At 41.2% G+C, this 25,240-nt stretch overlaps 1 long non-coding RNA gene across 5 annotated transcripts in view; it reads left to right on the top strand.

The window, feature by feature from the left end:
• Positions 1–4,996: 4,996 nt before the first annotated feature.
• Positions 4,997–25,240, top strand: part of LOC143673197 (uncharacterized) — a 44,640-nt gene continuing 24,396 nt past the window's right edge. For all 5 annotated transcript variants that reach the window (XR_013170244.1, XR_013170243.1, XR_013170242.1 and 2 more), the window contains exons 1-9: positions 4,997–5,123; positions 6,039–6,136; positions 6,723–6,933; positions 7,494–7,547; positions 7,694–7,798; positions 13,381–13,504; positions 14,729–14,845; positions 21,457–21,762; positions 22,530–22,588. This is a non-coding gene — a long non-coding RNA (uncharacterized LOC143673197). The remainder of the gene's footprint in view (positions 5,124–6,038; positions 6,137–6,722; positions 6,934–7,493; positions 7,548–7,693; positions 7,799–13,380; positions 13,505–14,728; positions 14,846–21,456; positions 21,763–22,529; positions 22,589–25,240) is intronic.

The following is a 25,240-nucleotide window of genomic DNA, read 5'->3' as shown; positions in this document are numbered from 1 at the left end:
TATTTTATAGATTCATATCTTTGTATGCATTTGAATTTTGTCCTATTCTAGGGGTGTGGTATAGATGTAACTTTCATGTCCCATAGGACCATCTAGTTATCCCTGTGATATTGACATCAGCTTTTCTCTACTCGTTTGAGATGTCATCTGTATTAGGAAATTGTCCATATTTGTAGGATTAAGTCCCATCCTGAACGAGGTGGTCACACTTTCCCTGAAGTAGCTCCATCAAATGTACCTACTTAACAATGGGGTTGCACCCACAGGAAAGACTTAGATTTAAGAACATGTTTTTCTAGGGCACATTCAGCAAACTTTTTAGATTTTTTCTTGAAACTCTCAACAGTAAACATACTAAGAGTCAATTTCCTAAGATATTTTCTATGTCATTTGTTTCTCGACCCTTCAGATTGACCAGAAATGTGCTGTCACAGGCCTCAGTGTCATTCAAGGATGCAGCTGTGGAGCTCGCCCCGGAGGAGTGGCAGCTCCTGGGCCCTGCCCAGAGGACCCTGTACAGAGGCGTGAGGCTGGAGAACAACAGCCACCTCATCTCAGCGGGCAAGCACATTGTAGCCCCCCATGGAATTATTTCTCTTTTCTTCTTCTTTTTTTTAATATTAATTACATATTTTTAAAAATTCTGCATTCATATTCACCAGCCTCTGCATAGTGAAACATAGAGGTCAGTGACACACAAGTCTCATTAAAGACATCCCTCAAAATCTTCATGTTGTCTCCTGTTCCTCATCAGAACAGAAAGGAAATTAACCCAGGGGAAACCATGGGACTCTGATAATGATAGAAAGTCCAAGATCAAAATTTCCATAGTAAAAGAGTCATTGTGGAATGGAGTTTTTCCTCCATGTGCACAGTTGCTCTTACTGTGATGAAGAAAATTTGTTCTTTGCTGAGCATCTGTGGGTTAAATGTACTTGATCCTGAAGTATACTCATCATAGCTTAAAAAACCTTAAAAATATAACTTCTGTGTGATAAGCAAGCTCAATGTGTATCAAAAAATTTACACAGGGGTAATCCCTCATGACATCCCAAATGATCATAAGAACTTACCCAGAATTATTCTTCATTACTTAAAAGGTTGGTATCAGGAGATAGCCAACATTTCAGTATAAATAAGAAATAATTTACCAAAATGAGATCTCCTTGACTATCTCAGAATATTTATCAAAATCAAGTAATCAACGTTGATAAAATGCTAGGATTTACTAAGTGGAGCCTATTCATTTTTTTTTTTTTACCTATTTTCCAAATAACACCCATTGCAGAAAAGAAAATCCAGAGCACTATATTACATTCTGTTGTCATGTCTCCTCCCTCTCCTTTAATCTCAAACATCTTACCATTTCATTGTGTTTTACAACCATGTCATATTTCAAGAGTTTGGAGCATATTTTGTTTGGACTTTTCCTGTTTCCTTATGATTAGGCATAGTAATGCCCCTTTGCAGCAGTAGCACAGAAAAGACGCTGACCAGGAGCAACATGCTGTCAACTCGTCCCATTGTAACTAATGTCAACTTTTTCTGACCTTAGAATTGTTAACTTGTAACATAGTAAATTCCCGTTATAAAAGCCATTCCATTTCTGGTATGTTGCATTCCAGCAGGTTTTGCAAATGAAAACTGCTGGTGTCCTTATGAGCAGAGAAACCTTAAATAGAGCTAGTGTGCTGGTTTGAAAATTTCATGTACCCCAGAAAAACCATGTTCTCATGATCCAGTCATGTGGGGGCAGACCTACTGTAGGGTGGAACCTTTTGTTTCAATGGTTTTCATAGAGCTATGACCTACCCAATTGTGGTGGGATTTTTGAGTACATGATTTCCATTGAGATGTGACTACACTCATTCAAGGTAGGTCTTAATTAGCTTACTGGTATCTTTAAAAGATCTGACATAGTGAGCAGAGAGATGCAACCAGATGGACATTTGAAGATGTTAAGCTAAGAGATGAAATCCAGAGTTTGCCCCAGAGAAGCTAAGTAAGGTCCCACAGGCACTTATGGAGAAAGCCACTGGAATCTGAGGCTGAAAGCAATAAACTGGGAAGAAGTAGCAGATGCCAGCTATGTGCCTTCCCAACTGAAAGAGTTTCTCCAGATGTCAGCATCCTTTCTTCAAAGTCAAGGTATCTATCTCTGGATGCCTTAAATTGGACATTTTCATGGCCTTAGAACTATAACCTTATAACTTAATACATTCCCTCTATAAAAGTGAGTCCATTTCTGGTATATTGTAATCTGGCAGCATGAGCAAACCCAAATAACCAGTAAGAGAGAGGCAAGGAGAGATGCCCATGGCATAGACCTAGACTTGGATTTCTGCTTCCAGGAGCCAAGGAAATCATGGAATCCAATCACCCATCAGAAGAAAGGGAAGAGGCCTTGGGATGGTTAGTGTATGTGTTAACCTGGACAGGTGATGGTGCCCAGTTGTCTGGCCAAGTAAGCACTTGCCTGACTCTTGCTGCATGGAGATTTCATAGACTTGAATCACCAGTGAGTTGATCGCATCTCTCCCCCACTGTATCTGAAGTCAACTAAGGGGAGTGTCTTCCACAATGAGAAACATTTAATCCAATCAGTTGGATGCTTTTAAGGGAGAAGTGATGAACTCAGCAGTCAGAAGAGAGAACTTTCATCTCCACTTCAGCCAACAGGTAAATTCATTGAAGACCTTCAGAGTGCCAGCTTACATCCTGCCCTAAGTAATTTGGAATTGTACCTCTGCAGTGGCATGAGGCCCTTTTTAAAACCTCATACTATTTACAGATATATTCTGTTGGTCCTGTCTCACTAGAAAACCCCCAGGGAGTAGAAAGCATTTCCAAGGTGCTCAGAGCACAGCAGGTCATTGATGGAAAAACCAGGACCAAAGATATTTATCTTAGCCAGAGAATCCTAAGGGTCATCTACTCAAACAAAGTATCACAATTTATAGAGGTGGAAATTAAAGCCTTTTCTGTATCCTCCTTTCAGAGTGGAGGAGGAAGGAAACAGTTCTATATGTCTATGTCCACTTCAGGACCTCAAACTGGGTATCATTTAAATGTGTTCAATAAAGTAGAAGCCCTCAGTTGTCACACCGTGGAAACAGAGTATTCAAGACCAGCTTCTCCTACACCCTGTGGCTGAGTCATATGAGTCACATCCTCCTGAGCAACGCTCTGCCCTTGATGAAGGCTAATGCCGTGAAGGGTTTCAGCAAGACGCGTGCCATGGAGAGGAGTGAACTTCCTGAACTCCAAACCCACACAGAAAAGTGAGTGCACTTATGAAGACAAAAACCCTGCATGTTATCTGCTCCTTCCCTGCAAGTGTTGCACACAGGTCACCACCACCCGTGAGAGACCCCATTTCAAGTCTAAAGCTGGTTGGGTCTCATGCAGGCTGCAGAAATTCCTCCATTTCCCTCTTCTTGCCCTAGAAGAAATTGACGTGGAAGAGGAAGCCTGTTTAAAAGACTGCCTGGTATGATGGTAGCACAATATTGTGGATGCAGTTAACAGCACTGAAGTATATTTGTGAATGTGGTAAAAAAGAGAAATTTTAGGTCGTGTATATGTTACTACAATAAAAAATAAAAGAAAAAACATACAGTTGTCCAACACGGTGAACTGTATTGTAAAGGATGGATTATAGTTAATAGAACAATTATAACAATGTTCTCTCATGAATCATAAATGTGCCACACTAATGCAAGGTGTTACTAATAGAGTGCTATATCAGAACTGTATTGTTTTTTTAAATGTAAACATATTTTAAAAAAGGACCACCTGGTAGGTACTCCTGAGACATGGTGGGACTTCCTCTACAAAACTGATGTCAGCTCTCTCACTCCATGTTCCTCATCCCTGCCAATCTACCCTTTCAGGGACCCGCACATGACACACTGCTGGGTTACCTCACATCAGGGTCTCATCAACAGCTTTAGCTAGAAACACTCTGGAAATCACATGGACTCTTGAAATCTTTCCCAGCACAATTCTAAAATAGGTTTATTATTCCCACTGTTAAAAATAGTGAAGTTGAGGGGATTTTCTCGAGTGATGAAATAGTTTCAGTATTTCGATAGGGGTGTGAATGGCAGGGATGATAATCAGGTAAAACTCAGCTAATTGTGGATAGATGCGTGATAAAGTGGAGCAAAACATTAGGGGTAGACTCTAGGTGGTGGGTATACCGTGTTCACTGCTAAATTCTTCCAGCTTTTCGTTATGTTTGAAAATTTTTATTAAATAATGTTGGAAAAATGAACTGAACTCTGCACTTCAGGTCTGTACGTTACATTATGTGTAATTGATATCTCAAAAAAGGAATAGTACCAGAGCTGAGGAGGGATTGGGTTAATAATGGAATGAAAAGAAAACAATAATCCTATTGGTTGACAGATGTGATTGTTTATTTCTTCTAAACATTTTTTAAAAGAAAAAAAATTCCTTTTAATTTCCTGGGCAACTCCGGTTCTCCTGAGTAGACAGGTAAGATCTATCCTAGGTCAAGACGATTTTGGAGTACAGGGCAGCTTTCTCCTTAAAATTCGCTTTTCTGAGACTTCGCGCTCCTCCCACCCTGAATCCCGAGGAAGAAAATCCCCGCGTGGTCTGCAGTTTCCCCAAGCACTGAGGACGGCGACACCCGCACCTCAACGCGGCCCGGGTGCGCCCCGCCCGGCCCCCAGTGCCCAGCCCGCCTGGACCTCGTTCCGCCCCCGCCGCTCTGCGCCCTGCCAACCTCCCGGCAAGACCCCGGCGCGCCCTGCACCCCGTCCGGCTCCAGCTCTGCTCACACACCTGCGCCCTGCACCCCGGGGTCCCGTTCCCGGCTTTGCGCCGACTCCGCGAGCAACCTGGAGCCGCCCCTCCCGCGCGCCCGGCCCCCGGACCCGTCCCGCCCCTTAAGCCCCGCCAGGACCCCGCGCCCCGCCCCGCTACGCAGGTCACAGGGCAGGTCAGCGGTCACGCAACCCCGGCGCCGAGCAGCCCTGAGCGCGGGTCGCCCCTGGGTCCGCAGTGGGCGAACTGCCGGCGCTGGACGCCTCCGGGAAGCAGGTTCTGTTGGGTGAGCTGTTCCGGGAGCGCCGGGCCATTGTGGTCTTCGTGCGGTGAGTGCCGGTGGCGGGGAGAGCGCTGCGGGGTGGCAGGCGCAGGGTGCCTCCCCGGCCCGGGGTGCGCGTCAGGCCCTCGGAGGGCTCGGAGCCTGTGAGGGAGGGTCCGCCGGGCCGGGCCGGGCCTTTCCCGCCCACTAGGGGCTTGAGGGATGGGAACTGCTCCTCCCGTTTCCTTTAACTGGAATGGGAACAAGCCCCCAGAGCCCAGGCCCTTTTGTCAGGCAGAGGAGTGGCTCAGCCTGGATTGGGTGCAACCGGATTTTAATGCAAATCGGGCGCCTCGGGCACTCACCTCCCCTGCCCCCCCCCATTCCCCACCCTGTCTTGGGTATTAGCATCAAGCCTGAAGAAATACTTGGTCCCTTCTGATCCTGGAGGATGTTATGTTGCTAACTTACCCTCTTTGCCCTGTTGTAATTTCAGCATTTTCAGTTTAATATCTGCAAGGAATATGTAAAAAATCTGGCCAAAATCGCCAGGATTTTTTTACAAGTAAGTTTTCTGAGAGTGTAGGGTCTCGTGCCCACTTCATGGGAACCCTCTGAAAGTACCTGTGGTTTATAAGAATGGCAGTAGGTGTGTGTGGAGTACGCAGACACCCAGAGAGCCAGAGTTTTAGCTCCTCACCCCCTTTCACCTCTCCAGCACCTCCATAAAACAGCAGAGACACCTTAGCAATGGACTTCTGTCCTGGTTTATTCAAGGCTGCCTGCTTATAAACTACTAACCATGGTAGTTATTTTCATCTTACTTAACAGTATGTTTTCAAATGTCAAAAAATAATGATCAAAAACATAAATTCTGGAAATTGCTGATGTACTCTTCCTTTTGCTTCTTTTTTTTAATTTTGCTTCTTTTCTTATGCTCCAAATATTTGTTCACAGTAGGAAATATTATTTTATCTTACAGGTGAAAATGTGCAGTTGTAAATAAATGTGCATACCTCGTCCTCATGACAGCCAGGTATCTGTAGTTTCCTTCAGGCACATATATAAGTTTATCTCCAGGTGAGATTTTTTTGTTTTTGTTTTAATATTTTTATTGAGATATCTTCATGCACATGTGGCCCATTCAAAAGTAAACAGTCAGTGGCACAAAATACCATCCCATAGTTGTGTAGTCATCACCACGATCATTTTTAGAACATTTCTATCACCCTAGAAAAATACAAAGAAAAAACTTATGCATCCCAGACCCCTTAACCCTCCCTGTCATTGATCACTAGTATTTCCATCTACCTAATTAATTTTACCCTTTGTCCCCCAATTATTTAGTGTTTTATCCATATTTTTTTACTCATCTGTCCATACCCTGGGTAAGAGGAGCAACAAACACAAGTTTTTCACAATCACACAGTCACATTGTAAATGTTATATATTTTTACAGTCATGTTAAAGAATCAAGGCTACTGAAACACAGCTGGACAGTTTCAGGTACTTCCCTGCAGCCACTCTGATACATGATAAACCAGAAAGGGATATATGTAATGCATAAGAATAACCTTCAGAATAACCTCTCTACTCTGTTTGAAATCTCTCAACCACCGAAACTTTATTTTGTCTCATTTCTCTCTTCCCCGTTTTGGTCAAAAAGGCTTTCTCAGTCCAATGGTGCCATTTCCTGGCTCTTCCCTGGGAGTCCTGTTCCACATTGCCAGGGAGATTTACACCCCAGGGAGTCATGTCCCACACAGGGGTGAGGGCAGTGAGTTCATCCAATTGAGCTTTGTGTGAAGGGACTGGGCAGCGTTTCTGAATCTAAGATCTGTGTCCAACAGAAGATATCAACTGGAATGTAAAAGAAGGTAAAATTGTCTGATTAAATAACCTAAGTTTAATAGCTTTTATCCTTTTTTATGTATACCTTTGGGGAAAGTGAAGAGAATTATTATCTATATCATTTTGAAATTCTTGGCAAAAGAATCATCTAAATTAATTGAACATTTTAGCATATAATTCTTTGCTCTGGCTCATGCAATTTTTTTTAAAAAACTTCTTTTCATTTCTCAACTACATTTTTGATGCATTTTGGCCATTGGTAATGTTTCTTTTGAAAATTAATCATACTGAATGCAGATGCACACACCACTAACACTTTTTATTTTTTATTTACATGGGCAGGCACTGGGAATCGAACCCAGGTCCTCTGGTATGGCAGGTGAGCATTCTTGCCTGCTGAGCCACCGTGGCCTGCCTTGGCTTATGCAATTTTGCTGCTTTAAAAGCCTATAGGTAGCATTAGAAGGGAATAAAAAACTTGGGTTGAGGGAAGTTGTATAAAACATATAATTTCTTTTCCATTTTTTAGTTTTTAAACGTATATAATTTCTAATCATCCGTGTCTGTCCTTTTTTTTTCTTTGAAGGAAGGAAATGTCACCCTTATAGTGATTGGACAATCATCCTGCCATTATATTAAGGTAAATATTAACATTAAATCTGTTCCAGAAATAAAAATTTTATTTGAGACACTAAGTGTAGGTAAAATTTGCACAAATTGCATTAGATGTTGTTACTTTTCTCTTATTTGTTCCTGTTAAAAATCCCAGCTGTTTTCGTTCTTTAGCCTGTCTGCAAACTGACTGGATATTCTCAAGAAATCTATGTTGATCTTGAGAGAGGAATTTATAAAAGATTGTGAATGAAAAGAGGTGAAGAAATTGCCTCCTAGGTAAGACATGACATGTGTTACATAAAAAAGCTGATGGTATGTTTTCATGTTTGCGTGTTATACTCATAGGGAAGCAAATTCATAAATCAGACTTCTTTTTGTGATTCCAATAAGTGGTGTAGACAGATACACCAGACTCTTAAAAAATTCCATTTCCTGGGTGTAATGACACAGAAGGCTGTCGTGAAGTTTAGTACCCCATTGTGGTCAGTGAGAGGGAGGGGTCAGGGGTTTAGGATGTATGGGTTTTTTCTTTTTATTTCTTTTTCTGGAGTGATGCAAAAGTTCTAAAAATGATCATGGGGATGAATACACAACTATATATAAATATATACATATATAGTATACATATATATAAAATACGAACTGTGCCAGAAAGGTGAGAGGAAGGTCTGGGAAGGCTTTACAGAGGAGGTAAAGTCTAAGCTGTCCCCAAAAGGATTTAGCTGAATGAAGACAAGGGTGGGGAAGCGTGACAGAAAGTAGCATACGAGGCATGCAAAGACGGGACTCGTGGCAGGTGGTATCTCTGGCTGGAGTCTGGGAGCCAGTTGGGAGGTTGGTGTGAACTGACAGAGAGGTTTTGTCCAACTGATGTCAGGTCTGGTGTGACAGGCCAAGAGCTTTGGGTTTATTCTGAAGGCTGTGAGGGAGTCAGACAGTGTTTGAAGTGGAAAAGTGGTAGAGTTGCATACACTCTGTGGAGGAGGAATTGGAGCAGGTGAAACGCAAGCCAGTGAGTTGGGTTGTGATTATAGGCTAGAAAGAAATCAGAGGGCCTGCAGTGGAGACGGAGGGAGGAGGTATGTCTGGGGCCTATTCATGAGATGAAGCTGGCATGGTCTCTTGGCAGATGTTGTTAAAGAAGGCAGTCTAAACTGATGATGAGCTGGTGTAAACACAGTGTTTGTATTCTTTCTCTATTTCTCTCTCTCTCTCTTCTTTTCTTTCTATCTATCTATCTGTCTGTCTTTCTGTCTGTCTGTCTATCTACCCATAACAGGACAGATTGCCAGCCTTACTTACTTTTTGGTATACTATTTTCATGTGCTATTATGGAGACTCAATATTTGTAAGTACTGCATATCATTTAGCACTTTAGATATAAATTGCAAGTTTTCACACTAATTAAATCTCACTAGTCATTGCCAAACTAAAGTTATAGACTTATAAAGAAAACAGATGAATTCTAAGCAAAATACATGCTTATAATTATTAGAGAGGGTATATTAAAATCTTTTAAACTCTGTTGACTTCTATTAAAGTACTGTAATTCCAAACCAAAATTATTAGGTTTTCATAGAATAATTTTTAGCAATACCTCAATGAAAAGTATAAAGGCTTAAATCTCAGGATTAGTAGTATCAGAATAGTCCTACTTGAAATTTAAGACAGTGAAAAGATATTACATAATTATAATTTAAAATATCAAGTTTTATAGCACTTTTTAAAAATGTTCAGTGAAGGTGAAGATTTCAAAATAGGAAAGAATCATCAAGAGCTTTTTTTTTGCATCAACAGAATAATGTTGTATATATATTTTTTAACTTTTTATTTGGCAGTAAATAATTTGGCAATGAATAATATTTTCAAACTTACAGGACAGCAGCAAAATTAATACAAACCCCATATACAGAGAACACCAACAAACCCCCTCCGCCAGATACCCAGATCTCCCAGTTTTAACATTTTGCCTCCTTGCCCTGTCCGTCTGTCTGTCCATCTATCTATCTATTTTCTGAACATCTGATAGCAAGTTGTCCACATTTTACTCCTTGGCACATAATACTTCCACGTACATTTCCTATAAACAAGCATATTCATTTATGTAATCACCTTAAGTGTACTTTATCAAGCTCCAAAAACTTAAATCTATAAAGTTAAGATACATAGGTTACAATCTATATTCCACTATTTTCTTACATCTCACTAATGTACTTTTGAGCCATTTTACCTCCATTCTTAGCTCCCATCTAGTATCATGTATTACATTTAATTGCCATTATCTCTTCAGCTTTAAAAGACTCATGTATTCAGTATAAGCCTTCCCATCCCAGCCCCTCCCAGTACACAATGCAGTAGGATTAATCACATTCAGTGTTGCAGGATCTTCACCAGTATCCATTACTGTAACTTTCCCTTCACCCCAGATGAAACCCTGCACTCACTTTGCATTAACTCCTTATCACCCTAACTCCCACCCCTGCTAACCTGTGCTCTACTTTCTGTCACTATGAGTTTGCATATTCTCTAATAATTAAGTTTCTTCGTGGTTACCATGATCTTAAATTTAACACACCAAGTTTCTAACAATCTCATTTGCTTAGCTACCAATTTAAGAACTTCAATAACATCATAAACCATGTTCCCAAACCCCTTCATCCACCCAATTTTATGTACCTGTTATCACAGATTACGTAGTTACACATTATGAGTCCCGGACATTGATTTATCATATCTTATGCATGTGCCTTTTAGATCCTATAGGAAGTGAAAAGTGGAGTTACTAATACAAAATACAATAGTGCTGGTATTTATATTTGCCCATGATATTAATTTACTAGAGATCTTTATTTCTTCATGTGACTTTGATTTCATGTCGTTTCCTTTCAACCTACAGAACTCCCTTTGGCATGACTTGTAGGGCGAGTCTGATGGTGAAGAAGTCCCTCAGCTTTTGTTTTTCTGGGAATGTCTTAATTCCTCCCTCATTTTTGAATGACCCTTTTGCCAGATACAGACTGATGGTCAGCTTTGGTTCTTTTTCATAATTTCCATCTCATATCGATACTCTCTTTGTGCTCATCTATCAATTCCTTGATTTCTTGTAGTTCTTTGTCCATGTTTTCCTTTAGCTCTTTGGGCATATTTAGGACCACTTTTTAAAATATCTTTGTCTGGAATGTCCCAGGTCTGAGCAGCCTCACTGGTGGTTTTTGGTGCTTTAATCTTCTCCTTCGCCTGGGCCATCACTTCCTGTTTCTTTTTGATTTGTGCTATTATGATTAAACTTGAAATTTTTGATATTTTAATGCATCATTGCTGGAATTTCCACTCTGAGGCATGCATTCCTTAAACTTGTATCCCACTATTGTTATGACAGAGCTTTACTTGAATGCCAGGAAATAACAGAAGAAAGGAAGACAGAAAGAAAGGAAAAAGAAAACACCTTTCCTAGTCTTTGCAGATGGCCTGGGCAAGTTCTGTCCTTCAGCGCTTTTCCATACAATGAGTCTGGAGAATATCTCCAGGCCAAGCCCTCCCTGGTCCTTTCTGCAGGGATGTCTTGTCCTGGGCATGCAAGTTTGGCCGTAAGAAATCCGATCTACATGGGTGTGAACGTCTCCTTTTCCCTAGGAAATAGTTTCCTCATGGTACTGGCCACTGTACTGCTCATCCTACAGTCAGCAGCCCCTCGCCCCAGGCAGCCACTTGCCTGCTCTCTGTAGGGGGATCAGTGAACTACCTTCCATGTGCAGAACCAACTCTGGAAGGGCGAGCCCCTCGGGCCATGGCCAGACAGATTGGGCCAGGCACACATGTTCTGAGTGTGTGCACAAAGGCTACTATGCCCCCTCTGGATCTGGGGCCAGGGATCTGCACTGGGGACTTGAGTGGCTCCACGCTAAGCTAGTTGGGGAATAAGGAAGAGGCCAGCCAGGGTGCTGTTAGATCCCACCACTTTTAAGGCTTTTTTCTTGATTCAGGACTGAGTTATCATGATACTGCAATTCTTTTTTTTTTTTTAACTTTTTTTTTATTGTATCATGTAACAGATATACAAGCAAAGAAATGAAAAAGAATAGTTATCAAAGCACTCTTCAAAAAGTGGTTACAGGGCTTATCCCAGAGTTTGTCATGGGCTACCGTATGATCCTCTCGTATTTTTCCTTCTAGTTGCTCCAGAATATAGGAGGCTAGAGGGTTATATTCCAATCTCTAGCTTCTATGTATCTCGAAGCCTCTTGTATTCTGTATTATAAGCCTCAGATTATACCTTTATGCTGGTCATAAAAGTGGACTGTTGTAGTATCTATCCTTTTGTTTCTGGCTAACTTCATTCAGCATTTTTTCCTCAAGGCTCATGCATCTTATTATGTGCTTCGGGACGTCATTTTGTCTTACTGCTGCATAATATTCCACTGTTTGTATATACCACATTTTGTTGACCCACTCATCTGTTGATGGGCATTTAGTTTGTTTCCATCTTTTGGTGATTGTGCATAATGCTGCTACAAACATTGGTGTGCAAATATCTGTTTGAGTCATTGCTTTCAGCTCTTCTGGGTATTTACCAAATAGTGCTATTGCTGGGTCATAGGGCAACTTGATATTTAGTTTCCTAAGGAATTGCAAAACAGTCTTCCAGTATACATTCCCACCAGCAGTGCACATGTTTGCCAGTTTCTCCACATCCTCTCCAACATTTATAGTTTCCTGTTTGTTTAATAGCAGCCATTCTTATAGGTGTGAGGTGGTATCTCATTGTTGTCTTCGTGTGCATTTCCCTTATAGCCAATGAAAATGAGCATCTCTTCATGTGCTTTTGAGCCATCTGTATTTGCTCTTCAGAAAAATGCCTATGCATATCTTTAGCCCATTTTATAATTGGGTTGTTTGTTCTTTTGTTGTTGAGCTGTATAATTTCTTTGTATATACAGGAAATCAAACCTTTGTCCAATATGTGATTTCCAACTATTTTCTCCCACTGAGTTGGCTGCCTCTTCACCTTTTTGTCAAAGTCTTTTGAGGTGCAGAAGCATTTGATATTGAGGAGTTTCCATTTATCTGTTTTTTGTTGTTGTAGGTTGTGCTTTGGGTGTTAAGTTTAGGAAGCTACCTTCTGTTACTAGGTCTTGAAGATGTTTCTGTATATTTTCTTCTAGAATTTTTATGATGCTAGTTCTTATATTTAGTTGTTTGATTAACTTTGAGTTAATTTTTGTGTAGGGTGTAAGATAGGGATCCTCTTTCATTCTCTTGGCTATTGATATCCAATTTTTCCATGTCCAATTATTCAAAAGACTATTTTGTCCGAGTTCAGACGATTTGGGGGCATTGTCAAAAATCAGTTGACCATAGATTTGGTGGTCTACTTATGTACTCTCAATTCCACTGGTCAGTGCTTCTATCTTTGTGCCAGTACCATGCTGTTTGACCACTGTGGCTATATAATAGGTTTTAAAGTCAGGGAGTATTAATCTTCCCACTTCATTCTTCTTTCTTAGGATGCTTTTAACTATTCAGAGTCTCTTTCCCTTCCACGTGATTTTGGTAATTAGCTTTTTCCAAATCTTCAAAGTAGTTTGCTGGAATTTTGATTGGTACTGTGTTGAATCTGTAGATCAGTTTATTCCAGAAATGGAACAAAATGAAATAAGAATGACTGAAAGGTAGAACCACTGATGCAACTGTCTGGCCCTAAGGACATCCCAAAATGATGAGGTCAACACCAACCTTGTGATTGAAGAGTAGGTGTCAAGTTATAACCCAGAGCTTATAGAAAGTGTGGCTACCGCCTGGTATTTCAAGAGAATGAAGCCTGATGTTTGAATGGGCCTTTACTATGGCTGTTGTTTTAGGAAGAGTGAACTTGGACACAGTAAGAGTGAAATAGAGAGACAGCCATGTGATGGAGTCAGAGATTGCTTCAGACTGCCACAAGCAGAGGAATTTCATTGTCACCCATTAGAAGCCAAGAGAGAGGTATGTAATGCATTCTCTCCTTTAAGAGGACACAAGGTCCTGAGAACACATTTATTTTAGACGTCTAGCCTCCAAAAGTGTAAGACACTAAATGTGCTGTTTTAAGCCAGTCCATCTGTTGTACTTTGTGCAGCAGCCCCAGCAAACTAAAACAGATACTAAAGGTTTGATCTTTGAAACAGCAACAATATTGACAAACTTTTACTACAGTAACCATAAAAAAGAGAGCAGACTCAAATTTTAGTAATTTTAGAAATGAAAGAAAGAATATTACCATCAGCTATAGCATCTACAAATTAGATAACCCAGATGAAATGGACAAATTTCTAGGAAGACACAAACCGCCTAAACTGACCCTGAAGGAATAGAAATACTGAACAGACCCACATCAGGTAAAGAGATTGAATCAGTAATGTAAAACCTTCCAAAAAAGAAAAGTCCACAAATGCTTGACTTCATTGGTACTTTACCTAACATTTAAAGAATTAGCATCTGGCCTTCTCAATCACTTCCAAAATGTAGAATATATGAGAGAATGCTTCCTGACTCGTTCTGGGAGATCAGCCATTCCAAGATATCAATACTAGCCCAAAATATTAAGATAAAATACAAACCAATATTTCTTAGAAATATTGACCCAAAATGCTCCATAAGTAGCAAATTCAAATAAGCTGCATTTTAAAGATATAATACTCTGTTATAAGCAGAATTTATTCCAGGAATAAAGGGTAACTCAACTTGCAAAAATAAGTCAATATAATGTGCCTTGTAAATAGAATGCAGGGAAAAAACCCATGATAATCATAATTGAGACAGAAAAAACATTTGATAGCACAACACCCATCCATGATAAAATCACTCAAAAAACTGGAGCTATAAAAGAAATCACTCAACATCATGAAGGACCTTAGTAAAAAACACACAGCTATCATTTAAAACAAATATTTTTATTGACAAATCTTCACACAGATATAGCCCACGCATTGTGTACAAGCAGTGACTCATGATATCATCACATAGTTGTGAATTCATCACCATGATAATTTTTACAACATTTTCGTAACTCCAGAGAAAGAAATAAAAATAAAGGAAGAACTCATAATTCCATACCCCTAACCCCTCCCTCTCCTTGACCACTAGTTTTTCCATCTACCCAATTTATTTTATCCCTATTATTAGTTTCTTTTTATCCATTTTTTCTATACTTATCTGTCCATACCCTAGATAAAAGGAACATCAGAAACAAGATTTTCACAATCACACAGTGATATTGTAGAAGTTATATCTTCACACAATTATCTTCAAGAATCAAGCCTTCTGGAACACAGCTCAACTTTTCAGGTACTTCCCTCTGGCCACTCTAATACATCATAGACTAAAAAGGGATATCTATAGAAAGCATAAGAATAACCTCCAGGATAACCTCTTAACTCTGCCATGGAAAGTATATTTTGTTTCATTCCTCTTTTACTGCTTTTGGTCAAGAGGTCGTTCTCAAACCCTCGATGCCCAGCTTTTCCTGGGATTTCTGTTCCACATTGCCGGGGAGATTTACACCCCTGGGAGTCACATCCCATGTAGTGGGGAGGGCAGTGAGTTCACCTGCTAGTTGGCTCAGAGAGAGGCCACATCTGAGCAACAATAGAGGTTCTCTGGGTGAACTTAGGCTCAATTTTAAGTAGACTTAGCCTAACCTTTGCAGGAATAAGTTTCTTAGGGGCTGTGCTAGTTTGCTAGCTGCCAGAAAGCAATATGCCAGAGATGGAATGACTTTTTAAAAGGAGAATTTAACAAGTTGCTGGTTAACAGTTTTTAGGCTATGGAAATATGCCAATTAAAGCAAGTCTATAGAAGTGCCCAATCTAAGGCATCCAGGGAAAGATACCTTGATTCAAGAAGGCTGATGAAGTTCAGGGTTTCTTTCTCAAGTGGAAGGGCACATAGTGAACATGACATCATCTGCTAGCTTCCTTTCCAGCTCCCTGGGAGGTGTTTTCCTTCTTCATCTGCAAAATTTGCTGGCCAATGGACTCACTACTTTGTGGTTCTATGACATTCTGTCATCCTTCTCTGCTCACTCTGAATCTCTCTTTTATAGGATTCCAGTAAAGTAATCAAGACCCACCTAGAAAGGGTGGAGACACATCTCTACCTAATCCAGTTTAATAGCCTCTCTTGATGGAGTCACATCTCCAGGGAGATGATCTAATTAAGGTTTCAAACATGCAGTACTGAATAGGGATTAGAAGAAATGGCTGCCTTTACAAAATGGGATTAGGATTAAAACATGGCTTTTCTAGTTTACATACATCCTTTCAAACCAGACAGGAGCAGACCCCAAGGTTGAGGGCTTAGTCTGTTGATTTGGTTGTCCTTATTGCTTATAAGAGGAAAATGCACAGTGGTCATCTTAACGGTGAATATCTAAACTCTTTCTTACTAGCAGGAAGATTGCAGAATAAGATAGGTTGCGTTCACCCCTGCTACAAGGAACAGCTAGAGAAGTGACAGAAAAATGACTGGAACATCGATTCCAGGATGTAAGTGACCTGGGACTGTCTTCTGTACCACTTAGGGTGGCCCTGTTTGCAAAAACTGAAGAATTTAGACACAGAGAACCAGAGTCCAACCAGCTAGTAGACAGAGTCTAATGTGCCCCTTTCCACACAGATGCCCAGATCCCTCAGGAGTGCAGAGACAGGGAGACAGGACTAGGAAGTAAGCCAAGCCATGTTTCTTGAACATGCTACACCCACACATGCTGTTCATGCCCTGGGCAGACCCCACACCCAGGCATCTGAACCCCGTCACCCACCATTTCATCACCCTCCAAGCATGCCTGCCTCAAAGCCCCCACACATCCTCGCCCCACACAAACCCACTCGCCTGCCCCAGAATGACACACCTCTCCAATGCAAGTGCACAGTCTCACCTCACCCCTCCTGGGAACTGTGAACCTGCTCCCAGCCCCTAGCCCCCCTCCCCCTACCTAACCCCTGTGGGTAATCACCTGCACATCAAGGCTGAGAGCTCTCACCTTCATAGCTGGGCAACATCTGCCCCCAAACCTTAGAGTCATGCGACCCCCTCCCAAACCCTGTACATACATACATTAGTGTCTGGCCTCCCCTGACCCCTGCTCGTGCATGCGTGCATTTCTGCCAACCCTCCCAACTCTTGGCAACTGTGGTCCTGTGCCTCCAGCCACACCCAGCCTAACTCCATGTGAGTGTAACCCCACCCCACTGGTTGTGAACTCTGAACACATACACATAAGGACTCCATCCCCAGATGCGCACACACTACCACCCTGTCCCTCAGACACATATATATTCATAGCCACATCCCACTGTGCACCCATGCATCTGTGCACCAACCTCTTGACACCTGTACCCCATAAACCCTGCCCTGCACAAGTGCAGATCTTTGCCCCACCCCCTGGCACATGTGCCCTGCTCCCACACCTTGCAGATGCTCATGTGCATATCTGTGCCACACAGCCACTGCCATGCACATGCACTACTCTATTCCCCACCGTCCTGCAGCTGCAACCCCCATGACCTGTGCCCAAACCCTGCACACATGTTCATCCACATCCCAGCCCCCCATGGACCCCTACTCCTGTACAAGGACACACCTTTGCCATGCACTACCTGGGCCCCATGCCAAACCCTCTGTTACCCAGAACCCCCATACTCCATGTACCCATCCACCTTTTATCCACACACCATACCCTGTGTGTCCACAGAGTCCCCATCTGCCACCCTCCACACCCTTTCTCTGTGTCCCCATTGCCGCACCCTGCCGGTGTGTGCCAAGGCCTGCCTGAGCTGGACTCCACCCCGACGGCCCGCATACTCACCTCCACAGCCCAGTGCCCTGCACTCCAGGCTCACAGGCACCAGCAGAGCATCCCAAACCTGTATCTATGCATGTGCTGCAACCCGTTGCCACACTAATGTGCCCCACATCCTGCCCCACATCCATCCCACAAATACAAAGCTTTAGACTATTGAATGAAATCAAGTTAAAAAGGAATGCTATCAAGATATTTACATGTCTCAAAGGCCACAGACGATCTCTAACCATATGAAGATGCAGAAAGATAGAGCCCAGCCTAATGACCAAATTAAGACAGCAGAGGAGACACAGACTTTGGAACAACTAATCAAAGATGTTCATATAAATCCTCTATATAATGTGAACGGGATGGTTAATGACAGAAAGGAGATCAAGAAGACACTAGAAGAGCATAAAGAGGAATTTGAAATAATAAATAGAAAAATAGCAGATATCATAGAGGTGAAAGATGCTGTAAACCACGTCAGAAATATAGTAGAGACACAACGCAGCAGATTTCAAGAGGTAGAAGAAAGAACAAGGAAACTAGAGGATAGGACAAATGACTTTGAATGCACAAATGAGCACATAGGATAATAATGGAAAGATGTAAATTGGAGTTCAGGGAAATGATGGACAAAACAAAGTGCATGAATAGAAGTATCATCAGTGTCTCAGAAGGAGAAGAGAAGAGGATACAGCTAGAAAGATTAGTTCAGCATATAATGGGGGAAAACATCTCAACTCTTATAAAAAACATAAATCTGCAAATCATAGAAGCCCAATGAACTCTAAATACAATAAATCCAAATAGGCCTACTCCAAGACACATATTAATCAGTCTATCAGATGAAGATAAGCAGAAAATCCTGAAAGCAGCAAGAGAAAAACAGTCTACTACATACAAAGGAAAATATGCAAAATTGAGTTGGGACTACTCAACTGGTGCTGGTGGTGGCAAGATGGTAGTATATCATGTATTTAAGATCCTGCAAGACAAAGACTTCCAGTTAATAATTCTCTACCCAGCCAAATTGTCCTTCAAAAGTGAAACACTTAGAATGGGCATAGCTGAAATAGCCCTAAAGAGTGGGAGAAAGATCAAAGATGATGGTGGAGTTATACAGAGAATGTAGGGTTTAACAAATGAGCATGTTTTCTGAATTAATATATTGATATTTCTTTTAGTCTCCAGTATCTTAGAGCAGCTAGCAGTAAAAACCTGAAATTGTGGAATTGTAACACATACCAAACTCTGCAACCTGTTCTACAACTAATTGTTGCAATGTGTTTTGAAATTAATTGTTTTTTGTGTATATGTTATTTTTCAGAAATAAAAAAAAAGTTGATTGTGATGATAGATGCATAGCTACATGATGATATTGTGAAGCATTTGTTGTACATTTTGGATGATTACATCACATGTGAATATGTAATATATGTCAATAAAAATAAAAAAGTTATGAAAATGAAAAAGAAACTTTCTTACTGAAATCAGAAAATAGACATGGATGCCTGCTCCTGCCAATTCTGTTGAACACTGTATTGCAAGTTCTGGGACAACGAATTAGACTAGTAAAGGAAATATATGGCATCCATATTGGAAAGGAGGAACTAAAACTTGATTCCCCAATGACATTATCCTTCTCATAGAAAATCCAAAGAATCCACAAGAAAACAAACTGTTTAAAAATGAAGTCAGCAGAGTTGGGGGCCACAAGATAAACAGAAAAAATCAGTTGTGATTCTGTATGCCAACAAAGAACAAATTAAATGGAAATAAAAATTCCTTTCACTCTAGCAACTAAGAACATGCACCAATGAAAGACTATCCTAAATAGATAAAATGAAAGTGAAACCTGTTTAAGGGAAAGTAAGTTTGTTTCTTTCTTCTCTGAGGAAGCTCATATGATACTGAGAAGGGCCCAATTTGGCAAAGACAGAAGTTCATGTCTATAAAGAGGACAAATCCACAGGACCTTCAGAAATCCAACAACTTAGAAGACTCAGTCCCTGCCTTCAACTCTTCCAGCTGTGCTTGTGACCCCAACACAGCCCTGGTCAGCTGAGCCAGGGGGAGAGCTGTTTGTGCACCTGGCCCTCCCTTTCCACACCCCCTGACCCCACCTTCTCCCCTCCTTTCTCCCTCCATTCCCTCCCCGTTGTCTGATGCTGCATCTCCAGGACCTCCCAGACTTCTGCACGACCCACTATAAGAGCAGCACACTATGTCGAAGAGGCAAAGCATAGTAAAATTTATAAAGGGGACCACAAGTGCACAGATATGGCAGTTCCAGGAAAAGTAACCTCCACAGCCAGAGAGACCCCGGTAAATTCCAGCATTTTCACATGAGCGACAGGTGTGTTCCTCATCTGAAAAGGAGGGTGTCAGTAAAACTGCCTCGTGGTGTCATTCTCCGAACAGGGTGTTGCCTGTATATGGTTCAGCCAAAGCCCACTTAATAAGTAACATGTAAATGTTGGCTTCCATCATATTCAGAAGCCACTTTGTTCTTTTCATTTGGTATTTCATTTAATCCTTACAAATGCCCTAATTATAGGTATAACCATATATGCTGGTTTGAAATGATGTACGTACCCTAGAAAAGCCATGTTTTAATCCTAATCCCATTTTGTAAAGGCAGCGTTTCTTCTAATCCCTATTCAGTATTGTATGTTTGAATCTGTAATTAGAACATCTCCCTGGAGATGTGATTTAATCAAGAGTGGTTATTAAACTGGATTAGCTGAAGGAATGTCTCAACCCATTTGGGTGGGTCTTGATTAGTTTCTGAAGTCCTATAAAAGAGGGAACATTTTGAAGAATGAGAGAGATTTGGAGAGAGCAGAGAATGCTGTGGCACCATGAAGCAGAGAGTCCAGGAGCTGGCGACCTTTGGAGATGAAGAAGGAAAATGCCTCCCAGGCAGTGTCATGAAACCAGAAGCCAGGAGAGAAAGCTAGCAGATGATACTGTGTTTGTCACGTGCCCTTCCAGCTGAGAGAGAAGCCGTGACTGTGTTCGCCGTGTGCCTTCTCACTTGAGAGAGAAACCCTGAACTTCATCGGCCTTCTTGAACCAGGGTATCTTTTCCTGAATGGATGCCTTTGATTGGACATTTCTATAGACTTGTTTTAATTGGGACATTACCTCGACTTTAGAACTGTAAACTAGCAGTTTATTACATTCCTCTTTTTAAAAGACATTCCATTTCTGGCATATTGCATTCCAGCAGCTAGCAAACTAGAACACTGTATTTTCAAAAAGGAAAACAGTTTTAAAGGTTATATAACCTTTAAATATAACTTTCAGGGGTGGGGGAGCTAGGATGCAAATGCAGATATGCTTCCCAAATTCAGGTTATTCCTAATAGACTCCATGCCTAAAATTCAATGTTAACAGCACTTAGCAGAGTGACTTGTCCCCAGATCTCCAAGACTATGATGGTGAAGTGAGTGTGGACACAGTGACCCTCTGCCAGGTGGATTTATGCTGTGAATTCTGGCATCTGTCCAAAGACCTTGGGCCAGACTAAGGCTCTTGCCCTTCCTGCTCTGTCAAGTCTGTGTCTATTTTCAGTAGGCACAGCCTGATGTTCTAGTGCAGCACTTGTCTGATAGATAGGTAAGGGGGCCACATGGGCAATTTTTAATTTTCTCCTAGTGAATTTAAAAAAAGCAGGTGAAATTAATTTTAAGGATGCATTGTGTTTAACCCAAAATATCTAAAATATTATTTCAACATGTTACACTAGTACATTTCAAGTACTTTGGTCACATGTGGCTACTGGCCACAGACATGGGTAGTAAAGTCCTGAAGTCCAAGAGTCAGTCTTAAAGTCCTATATTAGCTCTCAACTGGGGACAGGAAGGGCCAGTTTTGCTCCCCAGGGTCTTTTTGGAATGTCTGGAGAAAGTTTTGTTGTCACAACTGAGAAGGGAAGTGCTGTTGGACTCTATTGGGAAGAGGCCAGAGATATAGCTAAATATTCCATAATGTGCAAGTCAGCCCCCCATCCCACACAATTACCCAGCACAAAATATCAGTACTGCTGATTTTGAGCAACTCTACCCTACATGAAGGTTTCAACTAACCTGTTATTTCTCCCCAGGCCTAGGTCCCAGCCTCTCTGGAATGAAGCAGTGTTTATGGGGCAGGAAGGACAGAGCCACACAAACAGGAGACCTACCTGAAAGAACAGCCTCACTGGCCAGAGACTACTCAGCAGAGCTACAGAGCAGGGCAGAAGAGTCCAGAAAAGAGCAGGTCTTGAATTCATCCACCAGAAGTAGTTTTTGATCCCCTTGCCCTGAGTGAGCCAGATGGTGATGTTGCCACATCCACAAGCAATCCCAGTCCATGTGATAGTGGACATCGTGGATCAACTTACAGAAGGTGGTGACCTGGGATGAAAGGGGTGAGTGAATGCCCAGAAGAGCCACATGGCTGGAGGGCTTATGAGGGCATTATCTGCAGGGAAGACAGAACCACCCAGAGCTGAGGAAATGCTGCCTCCACCCCTCCTTCAAGGGCCTTCCATTTTCTTCATTCTTCCCTCCCTCTTTCTAGATTCTGAGTTGTTCTCACACCATGTCAATCACCACAGGTTGTATATAGAGCTTGTCTGTGGCTCCCTCTATTACGAATATAGTCACAAAATAATGGTACAGGTAGGGGATTCTATTTCTAATTCTTGAAAGCTTAATAAACTATCAGGCCTCAAAGGAGTGCCATTTCTAGGATCACTTAGCACAGCGCTAGGAGTACTGGTGCTCAGTCTGTCTCAATAAGTCAACAGAAGTGTCTGATCAAAAAGTCCTCTTGAAAAACAGCAACCAGTTAAAACAACGGGATTAAGAAATTTTCTGTCATTAAAAAATCCCATCTTTCTTTTTTCAGAATTTTCTGTTGATTTTCTACCTTGAGATGTAAATAATATTAAGAAGCTATTAATATTAATCCTCTTTTAATTTTTTGTGAGTTAGTCAGAGGGGACATAGATTGTTCATAGATCAGTAGGAAGAGAATTTAATTCAACCAGTGAAAAATTGTGGGATTAAGCGCAGGTATCCTATAGGAGATGCACAAGTTCAGGTCATGAAAGCTGTTGTGATAAGATTTTGAGGTAGGAAGAGAAGGAGCTCACCAGATCTCTCGTGACTCAGTTCCTCTTTTTAACCTCAGCTTATCCATTCCCGTTCTCTACACTCTTCCAAAAGGAGCAGAAATTGGACATAACTCAGGTGAGTTGTTTCTTGATGCATGTTTTATGGTGGATTTTACAGATGTGTATGGGTCCACACATTAAAATGAAACAGTAGAATTCAAAGTACATCAGAATCATTAGGTAATATTCATTAGGGAGGAAAAGCAGAATAGCGGGATAAAGTTGTCATCTAGGAAAACTCAGGTCCTCTGGTGTTGTAGATTTCCAAAGTGGAGCTTCAAGTTTATTTCTGACCACTGTGAAAGCCACTGGAGAAAGTCAGAACAGATAATATTTGTTTAAATATTTGAATTAATGGGAAGAATAAATCAAACCTCATGGAAACAAAACACAGTGACGTTTTTGCTAAACATCCTGATGTTTTTCATGTAGGTGACTTGCAGATCTTTTCAGTAACAACCCTCAAGTTGGAAAGACCATGCTTGGTCCACCAAGTTACATTGGGGCCTCTGTTGTCAATCAATTGACTGTGCAGGTCTAATCTAAACTTTGTATTGTATAAAGCCCCAGTTGTCTGTCTATTGGCTGATACTTCAGTGTCATAATTACTGTTGCTTTATAGTAAGTCTTGAAAAATGGTAGTGTAGAGTCCCCAAGTCCTGCTTCTTCAGTAATTTATGGTTATTTTGGGTCTGTTGCATTATCCTATGAATGTTGTCAATTTCCCCAGAAGATGCTGCTGAGGGGTTTTTCACTATAGAGGTGAATGAAATGTTGGACATCTTTCATTAGATTCATTGTCAAAATATCTATTTCTTTCCATTCTCTAAATTTTTACCTTCTGTATTTAGAAATTTGTTATTAGTTGCATGCATGTTATTCTTACTTAGGATTTTTTGTAATTGATGAGTTGCTTCTCTGTTAGTGCTTTCAAGATTCACTCACTGACTTTAACTTCCAGCAATATTTTATCATGTTTGTGATATAGTGTATTTGTGTTTGAATTATTGTACTTTGAGTTTATTGACATTCTTGAATGTGTATGTGAATATTGCCCATCCAACTTGGGAAGTTTTTAGCCATTTTCCTTACTTCAAATTATTCTTCCCCTTTTTCTGCTCTCCTTCTGCAGTGCCTGTTACATGTATGTTGACGTCCCACTGGTCTCCAAGGCTTTGTTCATTGTTTCCCATTCCTTTTTACTTTCTGTCCCTCAGCTTGGATTATCCCAGTTGACTTTGATTCATGTTTACTCATTCTTCCTTTGGGCTACTCCTATTTGCATTTGAGTGTATGCTTTCTATCTTCTGAACATTTGAGAGCAGGTTACACAATTGCACATTAAACACAAAATAGTCCCAGGTACATTTCCCATGAACATGGATATTCTCTTATTGTTTTAGTTTCCTGGCTGCTATATCAAATATGATGCAATGGGTTGGCTTAAACACTGGGAATTTATGACTCATGGATTTGAGGCTAGGAGTCCACAATCAAGGTGATGCTTTCTCCAGAAGACTGGCATTCTGGTTCTCTTACCAACAGTTCTTCTTCCATGGCTTTATGTCACATGGCAATGCATGTGGCAGCCTCTCCTGGCCTCTTTGGGTTCCACTGCTTTTCAGATCCTTCTCATGACTTATTCTCAGTCTGATATTCACTCTACTTATAAAGGATTCCAGGAATCTGGATTAAAACCCAAGCTTAGTACAAGTATTTTTGAAAATATTGTATTTACAATAGTTCCACCCATACCAGAGTGCAAAGCAAGCAAAAAAACATGCCTACATTTCTCTCTCTTTAAAATGTGCTTTCTTTGTTATTTGAATATAGTGAGACGGTCCTTTCATAATTGGCTATGTAGTCCAAGAATTGGTACATTATTTTCTCTGAAGGGTTAGGTAGAAAGTATTTTCATCTGTGAGAGTCATAAGATCTGTGACTATTCAGCTCCACAGTCGATATGTAAATGTGAAGCTAGCAGATGACTCCGTGATTACCATGTGCCCGTCCAGATGAGAAAGGCAGCCTGTGCCTATGCAGAAGACAGAGAAAGTCTGACTGTGTTCACCATGTCCCATGTCACTTGAGAGAGAAATTCTGAACTTCATAAGACTTCTTGAACCAAGGTATTTTTCCCAGGATGCCATAGATTGGACATTTCTAAAGACTTATTTTAATTGGGACATTTTCTTGGCCTTAGAACTATACACTAGCAACATATTAAATTCCCCTTTAAAAGCCATTCAATTTCTGGTATATTGCATTCCTGCAGCTAGCAAACAAGAACAGATTTTGGTATGGGATAATGGGATGCTGCTGCTGCAGTTTGCAAATACCAAAGATGTTGGAACAGCTACTGAAATGGATAAGGGGAAGAGTCTGGGAGAATTGCGAGAAAATTGGCACCATTCAGCCTTTTCAGAGAATGCCAGGATTGGACATGGAGTTATCCAGGAAGGATACTCCTTATGTCTGATGGGCATGGTCCAAGGCTACTGCCTAGAAAGCCAGTGAGAGTGCTGTGGGACCTGTGTCAAGAGAGCCACTGCCAGCCAGGACTGTGGGGTTCAGACAAGGGACCTAATGGATGAAAAACAACTTCAGAGGCAAAACCATGGGGGCTGAGGTCCGAAGTGAAGCAGCCTCAGGCCAGGAGAGTGGATCCACCCGAGCCGGTGGAGAGGGTGAATTTGCCCCACAGGCCGAGGATGGGCCTTCCAGCTCA

This window comes from Tamandua tetradactyla, unplaced genomic scaffold, assembly GCF_023851605.1.
Source record: "Tamandua tetradactyla isolate mTamTet1 unplaced genomic scaffold, mTamTet1.pri scaffold_183_ctg1, whole genome shotgun sequence".
NCBI classification, from domain to species: Eukaryota; Metazoa; Chordata; class Mammalia; order Pilosa; family Myrmecophagidae; genus Tamandua; species Tamandua tetradactyla.
This window is presented reverse-complemented; position numbering and strand designations above follow the sequence as displayed.